The 14,495-nt window shown below is 43.0% G+C and overlaps 1 long non-coding RNA gene across 1 annotated transcript; it reads left to right on the top strand.

Moving 5' to 3' along the window:
* Positions 1 to 11,131: 11,131 nt before the first annotated feature.
* Positions 11,132 to 13,685, top strand: LOC125942655 (uncharacterized). The gene is made up of 2 exons (XR_007465287.1): positions 11,132 to 11,901; positions 13,064 to 13,685. It is a non-coding gene; the product is annotated as an uncharacterized LOC125942655 (long non-coding RNA).
* Positions 13,686 to 14,495: the final 810 nt, after the last annotated feature.

Raw genomic sequence — 14,495 nt, 5'->3', positions numbered from 1 at the left:
TGGCTGGGCTGATGTTTTCAGAACCCTAACACTATAGTGTTTATGCAAAAGTGACGTACTACTGTGAACACTAGGATCCTTGCAGTGCACATCTCCTGTGGCTGCAGTGTAAAGCTGACCCATATTTTAGTGTGCTTAAACGTGTTTACGTGACAACATCACGGAAGCCTATTTGGATCTATACTTGCTCCAAGGCTCGCTCAGAATCACAAATGCACTCAAATTGTGAGTTGGCAAGCTGCGGAACTACTCGCACCACTATTGAATTGCACTCATTGCATCGGTACTCATGAGTGCACGTGTTCACGTCTGCCCACACTCACTCCCTTGTGTTCAAATGTTGACTCACTAGTACGTCCACTCACTTCTGCTCCTACTTCCGTCCACTCACTCATTAACACTCGTGGCTGTGAACTCGCATGCCGACCATGCCCCAAAACCTAGACACAGATGTATAAGGGCTGCACTTGATGCCCAACCAGGGCTGTAACCTTAGCTGAAGCTCATATTTCACAAAAGTAGACTCTGACCATGGGGGAAAGAACAGGAGAGGCCCCAACGTCGTGTTTTTGAAGCCGCAAGTGCAGTCATGTGCCATCTCCCCCTTGGTGCCTCGTCAATCGCCGGAGCAGATGGGCGCGAGCTTGCACTGTTACAAGCCACCGGAAGTGTGTGCTGCCGACGTGTGTCATAACAAAGCCTACAAAACTTGTGTAGCAGTTTTAGTGAAGCAAACACGCTCCTGTGTTTTTCCACAGCATGTTGAAGACGACGACTAAGACCCACGCCATGATTGCTTGAGTGTATCTGTTGTTGGCTGACACACACACTCACAAACCCAAAACACAACTGGGTGATTCCACGAGAGATCAACATGGGTCCAAAAATTCATATTTTAGATTTCATTCAGTATTTTATATTTTGTGCGCATATCACTCGGTAGTACGAAAGTGAACTTGCCTTCTTTGACAAATTGATACTTTAGGAGAAAAAAAATATCGAAGTTCTTCAGGGTTGCAGGCGCCATTTTCATGCACCGGGCATTCTTGCAAATTCACAACAATGTGAAATACAAAATATTACGGCTACAAAGAATGCATTTTCTTCTGTAAAACGTATACGTAAAGAAGAGTCAGCAAGCGTGGTTTGAGGCTTCTGTGCAAAACGGAAGTGTTTTAGAAAAAATTCTTAATTTGCTACACCTCTCGAAATTTGCTATATTTACGAATTTTTATCTACTAAACTAATGCATGTAGCCCTTTGAAATTTGGTGGGCTATGATACCTTAACCTGTTCAACGGTTGTGCTGAATATTGTTGCTGTAGCGCAAATTTCCATTTTTACAGTTTGCCTCAAATGTGAAGTTTTGAAGAAAATGAACATTATTTAAAAATCAAAATAAAAAAAAACCCATCGTTAATTTTTCTCAAAATTTCGTAAACAGCTGTCCACAGACACTGGAAAAAGAACATTAAAAAACATCTTGCATTATTTTGTTTTTAATGACAATATATGTGGTAGAAATGAGAGCTTTGCCGGGATGCAGCAAGGTGCTAAGAAATAGGGACATCGGGGTAAAAAGAACGTCCATTAGCCTCTGACTTGCCTAAACTTGGCCATGATTGCGACACAAGGGTAATTTTGGTAAACTAGTATTATGATTGCAAGCACGTAGTTCTCGAATGCCTAACTTTCTGACGTAAATTGTGCTGCTGGGCCATCATTCGCGCCCATATTTTGTTAGCGCTTTCAGATGATGCTCTTCTAAAAATCGTCTATTTTGAACGAGTTGGTAGAGTGTAGACGAATGGGGAGTGGGTCCGTGGGAGGCGGTGGCAAACAGGTGGTAAGGCGAAATACGTTGAAAGTTGCTGGCGGTGTGGCCGCCGCCTTAAGAGGAAGCTTTAGCTTGGGTGCTCCTATCTAAATACATGTAAAACGAGAATTCCTTTTTCTCTGCAACCACTGCACCACATTTGATGACGTTTGTTGCAGTTAAAAGAAAAGTGAAACTCTAGTGACTGTTGGTTGCGATTTTTTTATTTAAGTCGATGTCGATGTCGAGTTTTATTTAAGTCGACCTCTTTAATAAAATGGACAAAATAGCAGAGCTTCAGAAAACGAAACTATCAAATTTACAACTCTAACTCAGCAATGAAACATGATATCACAATCTTGTAAACTGCACCGAATAGTAAATCTAAAGTGCACAAAATTGCTATATTCTACATGGCTTTAAAATAGACTACTATTTTGTGTGTAGAACTTGTGCAAAATCCTTATAAACAATGTAACAAATTCATGTAAGAAATAAATTGGCATATCAAATTTGTCTGCTTTGAATGCTCTAATAGATGCCGTCCACAGGTCTGCGATATCTTTTATATAGGTGCAGAGCTACAAATTTGTAAACTTTGTGCCTCTAGTTTTTTGAAACTTACCAATTCTTGAAAATTTCAGTTAAATAATGCAGGCCAGAAATCGACATTTCACGTCCGACAGTCACTAGAATTTACCTTTCTCTATCATGCGCAACAAATTTAAGTAAAATCGGCCCAGTGGTTATCTCAGAAAATCGTTTCTGCGTTTTACATGTATTTGAATAGGCGGTATCAGAGTTGGGCCCGAGCTAAAGCTTCCTCTTAAGAGCAAGCTTTATTAGATTCGCTTCATTAGATCTGCATGATCTGGCCCTCTAGATCAGTTTGTCTTACAGTATTTGAAAATGCGGAAAGAACCGCCATTACTGCAGCGCTTCGTAAACTGAGGGCGCATTCTCAGCACGCTATCATCCATTCGGATTTGTCAGCGGTGCTCCAACAATTATCCCGTGCATTGTATGGCAGCAAGTTCGGCCGATAGTCATTGATGTTAGCTCAGGAGCTCAGCAATAGGCATTTCATTGTGAAGTTTCAGTGGATACCACCACATGTTGGACTTGCAGGCAATGATGCAGCAGATTACATTAAGAGTGCCAATGAATCACCCCTTATATAAAGACTTCTCAGCACTTTGAATATCACCTCACCATCCAGGAGTGGTTTAAGGAATCCGTCACGCAGAAGCTATACGCTGTTTCATAGAGTAAGAACTAGTTCCGCGAACACCCCCCCCCCCTCCCCCCCTTTTCTGTTAACGCGGAATAGTTCATCTGTGCCTGCCAATACTTCAATAAAAACACAAACGCTCTACTTGAGGCTTCGCACAGAAGACAATTTCCTTAAGAGTGTGCGGAACAGGTAATGTTTCCCAAAACTCATAAATTTCTGAGAGAGGAAGTGTCGCGTCTCTTCCCACCTGTTCAACCCCCTTTTTAAAGGGGCGGCAGATGAGAGCAACCGCTGGTACTATCTGCCAGCTAAATCAGCCCTAACCAACGCCATCGCCCCCCCCCCCCCCCCCCCCCCCGACTACCGCATCTTAGGTTATACTGTATAATGACGTTGCCGACGGAGCCATGGCGAGTACAATGTTTTTAGAGATCTTTACCTGCCGTAAATTTCGTTACTTGTGTAAATGCACAGGGAGTTCACCGTTAAACCTGCAATTATCTGCGCTGCAAGCTACGCATACGTGTTAAATAAAATGAGCCATGTAAAGCTTGCTCTGTTGACGTATATTTACTCACATTCAAGAGAATGTGTATTGTACTAAACGGTATTTTATGCATAAGTATTAACCATAAGGGTAAAATTACCCTTGTGTCACAATCATGGCCAAGTTTAGGCAAGTCAGAGGCTAATGGACGTTCTTTTTACCCCGATGTCCCTATTTCTTAGCACCTTGCTGCATCCCGGCGAAGCTCTCATTTCTACCACATATATTGTTATTAAAAACAAAATAATGCAAGATGTCTTTTAATGTTCTTTTTCCAGTGTCTGTGGACAGCTGTTTACGAAATTTTGAGAAAAGTTAACGATGGGGTTTTTTTATTTTGATTTTTAAATAGTGTTCCTTTTCGTCAAAACTTCACATTTGAGGCAAACTGTAAAAATGGAAATTTGCGCTACAGCAACAATATTCAGCACAATCGTTGAACAGGTTAAGGTATCATAGCCCACCAAATTTCAAAGGGCTACATGCATTAGTTTAGTAGATAAAAATTCGTAAATATAGCAAATTTCGAGAGGTGTAGCAAATTAAGAATTTTTTCTAAAACACTTCCGTTTTGCACAGAAGCCTCAAACCACGCTTGCTGACTCTTCTTTACGTATACGTTTTACAGAAGAAAATGCATTCTTTGTAGCCGTAATATTTTGTATTTCACATTGTTGTGAATTTGCAAGAATGCCCGGTGCATGAAAATGGCGCCTGCAACCTGAAGAACTTCGATATTTCTTTTCTCCTAAAGTATCAATTTGTCAAAGAAGGCAAGTTCACTTTCGTACTACCGAGTGATATGCGCACAAAATGTAAAATATCGAATGAAATCTAAAACATGAATTTTTGGACCCGTGTTGATCTCTCGTGGAATCACCCAACTTTCAAGCTTACACACCACACTCCAAAGTGAGCTTTTCTCGTGAACAAAAGGTGCTGCGAGAAAAACACTGGCGGAAAAATCTTATCTCACTTTTCAGAGACCGAGAGCAGCAGCAGTTGCTATGGCAGCATTGACATTTGGGGTACCCGTCCCAGTGCTCCTTTGCGAAAAACAGCACGTGACTTCCGCCACACCTTCTCCAACACATCCGTGCTAGCCGGGGCTTCTCCTGCGCTTTCCTTCCTCCATGACTCTGACAATGTGATGCAATTCCTTTTTGTTTCACTTGATGTACATGAATCCATTGTTTGCATGTCCTCACTCAGGCTCATTGTTTCCAATGAGCAGTGCTCCTGGATGCAAGCATAGGTTTGCTAGAGATCATCCTTCCAGCCATCTCAAATTCAATCGCGTGTGTTTCAGATGTGCTTCATTTTGCCCAGATTCAGGCTATCTGGGGTTCACTAGGACTCCCCTCAACTCGGGGGTCGGTCTGAGTTCACCACTCTGTGTGTGCATTGTATGTACAGGAGTATGTTTTGTTTGGTGACGCATAGCTGCTAGACCCCTCTTCTGGTAGCACAGGTCGGTTTGAGTCTGAATTAAGTTTGTTGCATATAGAAAACCACAGCAGCTCAAGATGGCGGCACTCAAATATGCATGAACACAGGTGGTGGAGATACGTAGGGCGCTCTGGCAGTATAGTGTAGCAAAGCAAGTATGCAGCAAACTGCAGCTGGCCCCAAACATTGAAATTGTTTATTTGTGTTACTTTTGCCACAGTTTCTTCAGATTTGCCCCATAGATGGCTCTTAAAATCACAAAAGAATACCTCGATTTTAACTAGCCAAGTAGTAAAAGGAAATGCTACTCACTGCTGTCATTTTTGTAAATGTTTCCTTTCTTCAGAAATAAAGAAACACGCCCACCTGTGTTTTTTTTAAAGCCTGACGAGTTGCTTTCCTTAGTAAACAAATATTAAAAACAATCGTTGCATTGCATTGTAGCTTCAATCGGCTTTGTGACTTGGCACAGATGTGTTTCGATAGGCAGGGTCCCAACTATTTTTTTAGTTGAACAAAATTTTTATTTGAGACAGGCAACCTAAATTGAGCTTGTTTTTCCAGCGTATGTCTTTGCTGTGGCATGGAAAAAGAATTGACTTTGATAATGTATAAAAAAAAAAAGTTTCTATGCTTTCATACTTTTTTACACCTTTATTAGACAACGTCGTAAATCATAAGCAATTTGAGAACACATGCTTTTGAACAGGAAGCTCAAGCATGGGCTCCTGTTGGGATTCTTTGTGTACATATACTTGGCAACTTTCTGAATGTCCAGCAAAATATATGTAGTGCTTATGTGCTTTTCTATTGAATTTTGGCATCAAAATTGGAAAAATAGCAAAAAGAAAATTTGACAGCTTTTGCACAGAGACACAGAGATAAAAAAAAGTTGCCTCCGATTTTGTTGATATTTAACTAGGATCATCTCCTGACATCAGTTGTCTCCTTTTGACAAAATCTAGTAGAGAAACTTTATAGGGTTAATCCTATTGGAATATGAAATGATCAATGTGATATGCTGATGAAACTGATAGCCAGTATTGGAGTATAAAACAATAGACCTGGTGCATTGAAAGCTTGCCTTATGAGTGGAATCAAGTGTGTAGGCACTGTGTACCAAAGTGGTGTGCTATACACAGCTACAATTTTACTGCGAAGCTTTCTAAGCGGACCCTCCTGGACTGCTCCTGTCTCACTCATATCTTTCGTTTTCAAGCCAATAATTCCCGATCTTTGCACCCTGGACAAGCTTGTATCAAAATCGGGTCAATCCCTATATCTCCATAAAGGTTGCTCTTTTGTAAACAATATTAATTAGAGGTGTGCAAACACTCGAATATTCCATTTCGAATCAAATAGTGAACGTTTTAATAATTCGGTTTGCTAATCAAATGTCTACTAATCGGTATTTCGAATATTGGGTATATTCAGTGAAAGACCAGGCCGTGGTTGGTGCCTGGACGAGCGCAGCATTCCCATGGCACGCATTCTCCGTGTTTGTCCAGGTTGATTGGACCACCAGAGTATTGGCCCGACCCGCCGTGGTGGCTTTGGTATTGTGCTGCTAAACCTGAAATCACGGGACCAATATCCCGGCCACATTTCGATGAGGGCGAAATGTAAAAACTCCCGTGTACCATGCATTAGGTAGACGTTAAACAGACCCGGGTGGTCAAAAATAATCTGGAACTGCCCCTACGGCATGCCTCATAATCATATTGGGGTTCTGGCACATAAAAGCCCAGATTTTAAATTAATTTGCACGGCTGAAACAGTCCAGGGGAAGAATGTTACTCAAAATGTGCCTCTGCCTAGATACTACACAAGAATCGTAGCGGCCAATACTGTAATGGCGAAGTGTCTTGTCTGGCCCATGTCACTCGTAACATTAGGTTTGTGCTTTGCAGTGCACTCTGAGGGTCGTCGACGACAGAACCCGCAATCTTTACATATTGTAGTGCATAAAAGCACACAGACAGAAGAAACGATACGACAGACAAGTGTTAACTTCCAAGAAAGGTTCATTTTCAACGACCCGTGTTTATACTACACACACATTACACATGTGCAATTCAAATTCTTAAGGTTAACTCTTAATCTGACACGTGCACAGATGAGGTGCTCGCACACCAAGAGCCACGACATTAAATCTTTTCAGCCTCTATTATTTAACGTCTAAGCTTGTCACCGCTTCTGCTGACAGAACTACACTGAGTAAAAAGCAGTTCACAGCCACAAAAGCTGCAGTGAAATGCAAGTCAACTAACATCTTTCTTAACATTCTCTTAGCCGGTCACTTAGGCAGCGTTCTGAATGTAAAACATGTACTATTTGCGTCATGCATACAATCTGATTACATAAGGTTTGGTGGCAACATAGACAACAAATCGAATTGGTGACAATAATCAAGAGTGTTTTGATACATGCAGGTAGCATCTTGCGCTGAGCAATAACTTTTAACATTTGCAAGCCGGTGAAACGGGATCACTGGAAAAAAGATACGTGCGTATGCCAATGCCCTTCTGCATCGGCTGTATGCTATGAACGAGAGCGAAAAATGAAAGCGCACGTAATAAAGAAAAATTACTGAAATTTCAAAATGTTTTTAATGGTGATTTCAACATTAACGCTTTGCCTGACAACCCATACTATCTACAATTTAAGTTTTTGAGTCTTATGGGTGTACCAATGCAATCAATGTACCCTCTAGAATTGCACCCACCACTGAAGCCGTACTCAACCTTAGTATTGCTAGTTTCCATCCTGACAACATTTCATCAGGAGTACTCGCAATGTGATTTAATTGACCACCTACCTATATTTTGTGATCGACCATGCATTGAAAAAAGAGTTGTAATGACTAGAAATCTATCAGGTAGAAATATGAGTACGTTCAGAGAATTTCTATCTAAACAGAAGTGGCATAAAATTTTGGATAAATCGCATGCAGAGGAAGCCTACTATGCTTTCATGTCTTGCTTCATACATGCATATGACCACTTCTTTCCTCTCGCACCACTAGTGAAACACAAAAAAGCTAGGAAACCATGGATAACACATGAGTTGTAGAATAGAATAAAGAAGTGAAATAAGCTCTTTCAAATATGTTTCTTTCCACAAAAATGAAGCTTCTTTCTGTCTATAAGATGACATGAAACGAACTTACCAGGGCCATCAGATTAGCGAAAATAGACTATTATACATGCAGATTTTCGGGTAATTATGGGAAATTCCCGGTTAATGTTCCGCCGACACTGCCCAAGGCAGTGCTGCCGAGGTAGCCAGAGTCTACATTGAGAACATCCTCCTGCGTCATGGTGCCCCAGAAGTCATCACCGACAGAGGTACGGCCTTTATGGCAGATCTAACTCAAGCCATCCTGCGATACAGCCAGACAAGCCATCACCGGACCACTGCCTACCACCCGCAGACGAATGGCCTCACCGAGCGCCTAAATAGCTAGACCATCGCCGACATGCTGGCAATGTACTATGACCAAAAAAGTTAACGGACCAAGAGATCTGACAAAAAGCTGAATATCTCTACAGCCTCAAAACGCAGCCTGGTATTCCCATTTCCAGCCTCTACTGGTATATGCGAACAATTAACATTGCGATGTACTGCTCGGATACTTGGCGTTTTCTGAGATCCCGTGGTCCGTAAACTTTTTTGGTCGATAGTACATACAAACGTCGACGTCGAACACAAGACGTGGGATGCCATATCCTTCCGTACGTGACCTTCGCATACAACACGGCCGTGCAAGAAACGACGCACATGGCGCCGTTCAACCTGGGGCCGTATTCTGAAACGTTCATTTCGCCTAGGCGAAATCAGCGTGCGCGCTGATTGACTGGTTGAGCAAAATTGAATGACGTCGGGCTCAACCACCCAATCAGCTCATCCAATTTTGCTAAAACAGCCAATCGGCGCACACCTGAAAGCGAAAAAAGAAATTTTGCCTAGGCGAACGTTTCAGAATACGGCTCCTGGTCTACGGAAGGAACCCGGCAACAACGCTTGACGCCATGCTACCGAACGTCACCGACGAAGACAATCTCGACGTTGCCACCTACTTGCAGCGCGCCGAAGGTCGACAGCTCTCGCCTGCGTATCAAAAACCAGCAGAGGGTTGACAGCCGGCACTACAATCTTCGACGACGCCAACTGAGAGAAAAGCTCCTGCGCCAATACTTTGGACCCTACAAGATAGGCGCTGAGCCGTGCTCCCTCAAGTGCTGCAGAAGATAGCGCCAACCTTTCTCACAACGAATTAGATACTCCGACGCTGTGGTGCCTTCCTATGAGGTCGCGCCCAATGGTGTAACGTCATCACAGCGGCGCCGCGAACGACTCGAAGTCGTCCGCGTGGTGCGCCTTAAGCCCAGACCACACCAAGCTGGTTCTTTATTCTATGACCACACGCGCGGTCGCGAGCTTGCGGACGTGCGCAAGCTCGCGACCGCGCGCCCACGCATGCGCAAACGGTGAGGCACGGCTTGTACGCGTCGAAACGCGGCGCGATTTCGGTTACAGTGGCTAGAATGGGAAATGTGACGGAACCGCGAGGGGGCGCGCGTTGTCGTTAACTTAAGCAACAACAGAGAGGCTTGAGAGATCAAAATTCAGCATAGAAAGCTTTTATTGGAAAAAGGCAGCAGAAAATGTCCCTAACAACACGGCAGCAGGACCCGATGAAATCCCAATACAGCTAATCAAAAACCTCGGTCCAAAAAGCAAGGCACTGCTGACTAATGCCATAGAGCAAGTGATTAGAACAAAGAATATTCCCGTTGGATGGCGTGAAAGCAAGATGAATCTTATCTACAAAGGCAAAGGAGATAAGGATAAGACGAGCTCGTACAGGCCAGTTACAGTAACGTCGGTGATATATAGAATAGCAATGCAAGCCATAAAATTAGAACTGTCGAAGTGGGTGGAAGGAAACGGTGTATTGGGGGAACTACAGAATGGGTTCAGGCCAGGCAGACGCTTAGAAGACAATATGTTTGTACTAACTCAGTGCATAGAGATTTCAGTAGCTCAGAAAAGACCTTTATGGATAGCATTTCTAGATATTAAAGGAGCTTATGACAACGTAGACAGGGAATTGTTGTGGGATATTCTTCAATACGAAGGCATAGATGACGATTTCGTGGAGCTGCTGAGGGAGATATATCGAGACAACCAAGTACAAGTGGCATGGGAAGGCCGAAAAGGAAATGAAATGGTGGGAATTCACCAAGGATTGAAGCAAGGATGCCCTCTGTCACCATTGTTGTTCACGCTTTACGTCAAGGGCATAGAAAGACGACTGGAAAACAGCGAATTAGGTTTTGATTTATCCTACATGCGTAATGGACAAATGGTGCAACAGAAGATCCCTGGACTGATGTACGCAGACGACATTGTGCTACTAGCGGACAATAAAAAAGATTTACAGATACTTGCGAATATCTGTGGGAACGCAGCGACAAATCTAGGCCTTAAGTTTAGCACAGAGAAATCAGGGATTATGATCTTTAATGAGCACACGAGTAACTTCGTGGTGTCAATTCAACAGCAAGTAATACCCATAGTGAAGCAATATAAGTACCTCGGCGTACACATAAACGAAGGAAAGAATTACTCAAGCAACCACCAAGATAATCTGAAAATAAAGGGGAAGCGGAATGCAGCATTAATGAAACACAGAGCACTGTGGGGCCACAATAAGTATGAGGTGGTGCGTGGAATCTGGAAAGGAGTAATGGTGCCAGCGCTAACATTCGCAAATGCCATTATATGCTTAAAATCGGATATATTGGCGGGTTTGGAAGTTAACCAAAGATCAGTAGGCCGGTTGGCTTTGGGAGCACACGGTAATACGACAAATGAGGCAGTGCATGGAGACATGGGTTGGGCCTCTTTTGAAGTCAGAGAAGCACAAAGCAAAATTAGTTTTGAAGAAAGGCTCAGGAACATGGATGAAAATAAATGGGCGGCTAAAGTGCACAAGTATCTCTACATGAAAAGCGTGGACACAGAATGGAGGAAGAGGTCAAGGAAGTTGGCAACCAAGTACAGGATAATCGAAACCCAGTGAACCACAAATATCCATTGGATGTACCACAAAAGACCAAATATCCAAGACATTTAACGACGTCCAGTTTACATCTATCGTACGTTCGAGTGGTACGTGGCAGTCAAAGGTCATCCAGAGGACGTCGAATGTCCTTATGATTTGGACATCTCTTGCACATTCAAAGCTCTCGTGCATTGATCGTACATAGTGCGTTATGAGTAGATGCAAGCACTATGCCGCAGAAATACAAGCAAATTGTCTCTAATGCATAACAATGGGAAGCTAGGAGAGCAAAAGCATTTAATTAATTATTTTGAAATTTAGCACGACCTTTGCTCGCACTGTTGGAGGTCTAGTAACGTTGCTGCCGGACACCGCGCGCAAAAGCCAATACTTTCGCCATTTTTTTCGCTATGCTTTCGGTCTCGGTTACGTCATTTTCTTTCTCATAGAAAGATGCTTTATTTTTCAGTTATATCTATTAGTACACTGTTGAAAATACGTAACCTTTAACTTGCTGATGTAATACGACAATTTATAAAGAAAAAAAGAAGCTTGAACCAGCTTGAACTCGCAATAGCTCTGACTTCGCATCGCCACTGATATCAATTCAGCAACACGCGCCTCGATGCAAGTGCGCAGCAATATTCCGGGCGTGAGCAGCGTGTGCTTTATTTGTGTCTTTTCGACTTTTGTGCGGTTGACCATGGCCCAAGTACGTGTATACTAGGCAGAACTGTACAGTTGCGTGCTGAAATTTCGAGCTGTGCTTCTGACTGCTATTTGTGGTACGTTTGTTCGCCTTGCGGAGCGCTTACGGGAATACTCGGGAGGCAATGTTCTGATGGTTAATTTTCGCACATGTTTGTATCGCTTGGTTTCCTGCGTTCCTCTTCAAGTGTCAGGGATGTTTCTCATTTGCAATGCCTATCTCTAAGTCTCTGGCAGCATTATGTTATTGGCACTTTTGTGATCTGAGAAGCTGCCTGACCAAGTTGCCTATCAAGATGAACATTCCATCTCTGGATTCTGCTTGCGTGGAATTTATTTTACCATATATTAACACGAAAGTGTTTTATGCCGGGGTCCACCAAGACTTCACTGACGTATTTCCGTCACGGAAATACGTCACAGAACATAATACAAAGAAAGAAACCAGAAGAAAAAGTTCCACAAACATGCAAAATTTGGAAATCGAACCCACGACCTCTCGGTCCGCGACGATAGATCGCCGAGCGTTTAACCCATTGCGCCACAAACGCATTTGCAGAGAGCTACACAGACGCGCCTTATATATCTAACACTCCTCCGTGTACCCGCGCTCTTGCTCGGGGCGGTGCCGCCGCCTACGAGCAGAAAAGAGAAGTACTGCATTATGACACTAACGCGCACCGACAGTGAACGCTTCGGTGGTCTCAGCACTACGACGCCTCGATGCCAGCATTCGAAGGGACGCTGGCATCAAGAAGCACTACCAACGCCACCTAGGTGGCGTTCACCGTACTCAGCACAGCGGAGCGTGGCCTCCGCAATTAGCTCTGAAAATGTTTCTGAAGTTGATCGCGGAGGCTGCAATTACGACGCGCTGTACGCGCTGATTTGACTCGGTGACGATTCAGTTACGTGCTTTGTCTTGCGCGTTGTATTAGTGTGTCAGTTACGTGCTTCGTCTTTCGCGTTGTGCTAGCGTGTGCAGCGTAGTGCAGCTTCCATATGCACGACGGTTGCTCATGGTCATCGACGTTGGTAGTCGTGATGGAGGAGACGTGCCACCAGGCGTCAGCGTGGGTGCATCAACGCCTAAGGGCGCTTTAGCCACAAAACACCAATAGACATTATATATCAATGTGCAATAAACATTACACTACTTCTGTGAAGACACGTTTCACTTTCGTGTTCTATACCGATTCCTATATAAGAGGGATCAACCACATTTTTTTTTCAATGCAGCTAGAAAGTACTGGCTTTCTATCTTGAATCCGGTGGCCCCAGAAGCAAGTGCTGGCAAGCAGGCCATGCGCTTTTGGTCATTAATTAGTATGTTATACTACCTCTTACTAATCAGTTTTATTCTTTTTAATTATAATTGTGTCACTGTGCCTACTAGTCATTTTGTGCCTACTCGTTACTTGTGTTTTAATGAAGTTTAATTTTCAAGAATCTGTTTTTGATTACGTTTTTTTTAGATCCGCGTTTAACCTGTTTGTATACAGCGGGAACATGTAATGAATAATTTCATACATGTGCGTGGCTGGGGGCCGATCATTTTTGTAATAAAGCTTTATCAGTTGTATAAATAAAAAAGTAACATTGGTATGACATTGTGAGTTTCACTGGTGTGCTTTACCTAGTGATTACTGAACTCACTATTTTTCATTTATCCATTGCAGGATTTGTAATGATGCATAATGATCAAAATGCGGATTTACGGTTTTGTTAGCACAGTTTTCGCATTTTGATGAGCGCTAGAACTATATATAAAAGTTGACAGTCACTTTAGCGAACACTGAAGAGGATGAAGGCAGAAGCCTGCGCACTCACGAAGCATTAATTAAATTATTTGTCATTCTCATTCGCATGCGTTGTTACTTCTATTGTTTTCTCCTACCAAAGTTGTGGGCTCGAGTGCCTTAATTAACTTCGTCATAATTAACACCAATGGTTGCGGGCTCTACTCCCACCAAAGGTCGAGGGTTTGAGTGCCTTAATTGTATCTTAATTAACTTTGCCTTAATTAACACCAAAAGTCATGAGTTTGACTTCCACCAAAGATCGAGTGTTCGAGTGCCTTAATTAACTCTGCCCTAATTAACTTGCCTTAAGTAACTTCGCTCTAATGAACACCCAAGGTAGTGGGTTCGACTCTACCTTCACCATGTCAATTGGAATCCAACTTGGAGATAATTTGGAGATGTGGCCGATTCGCCCATCTCTCCAAGTGGTTTTGACTCCCAACAAAGGCCGTGGGTTAGAGTGCCTCAATTAACTCTATCTTGATGAACTATGTCTTAATTTGCTTCGACCTAATTAACACCAAAGGTCGAAGGTTCAATCCCCAATTTTGGTGCCATTAAATTTTGGTGCTGCAACGCTGGACATCGGATTTTTCGACCATCGAGCCATCTAAGGATTTCACCTTAATAAGTGTTGCAATTTATATTTTCACATTCACACGTTTACACGTTAACAAAACATTTCAAGCAAAGTCACCAGCTACATGCCGACAATGGGGGTAACTGTGCCATTAGTGTGCCTCAGCAGATGTACCATCGAGGACAAATTAAATGCGAACAGCGGAGTGTGTGGCCGAAGCATAACTAAAGGTATACTGTGCATGTCGTCGGCCAGTCGTTGTGCACGTGCGTGGGGATGTAGTTCTCGA

The sequence above is a fragment of the Dermacentor silvarum genome, chromosome 1 (assembly GCF_013339745.2).
Source record: "Dermacentor silvarum isolate Dsil-2018 chromosome 1, BIME_Dsil_1.4, whole genome shotgun sequence".
Taxonomy (NCBI): Eukaryota; Metazoa; Arthropoda; class Arachnida; order Ixodida; family Ixodidae; genus Dermacentor; species Dermacentor silvarum.
Note: the sequence above shows the minus strand (reverse complement) of the source record. Positions and strands in the feature narration are given on the sequence as shown.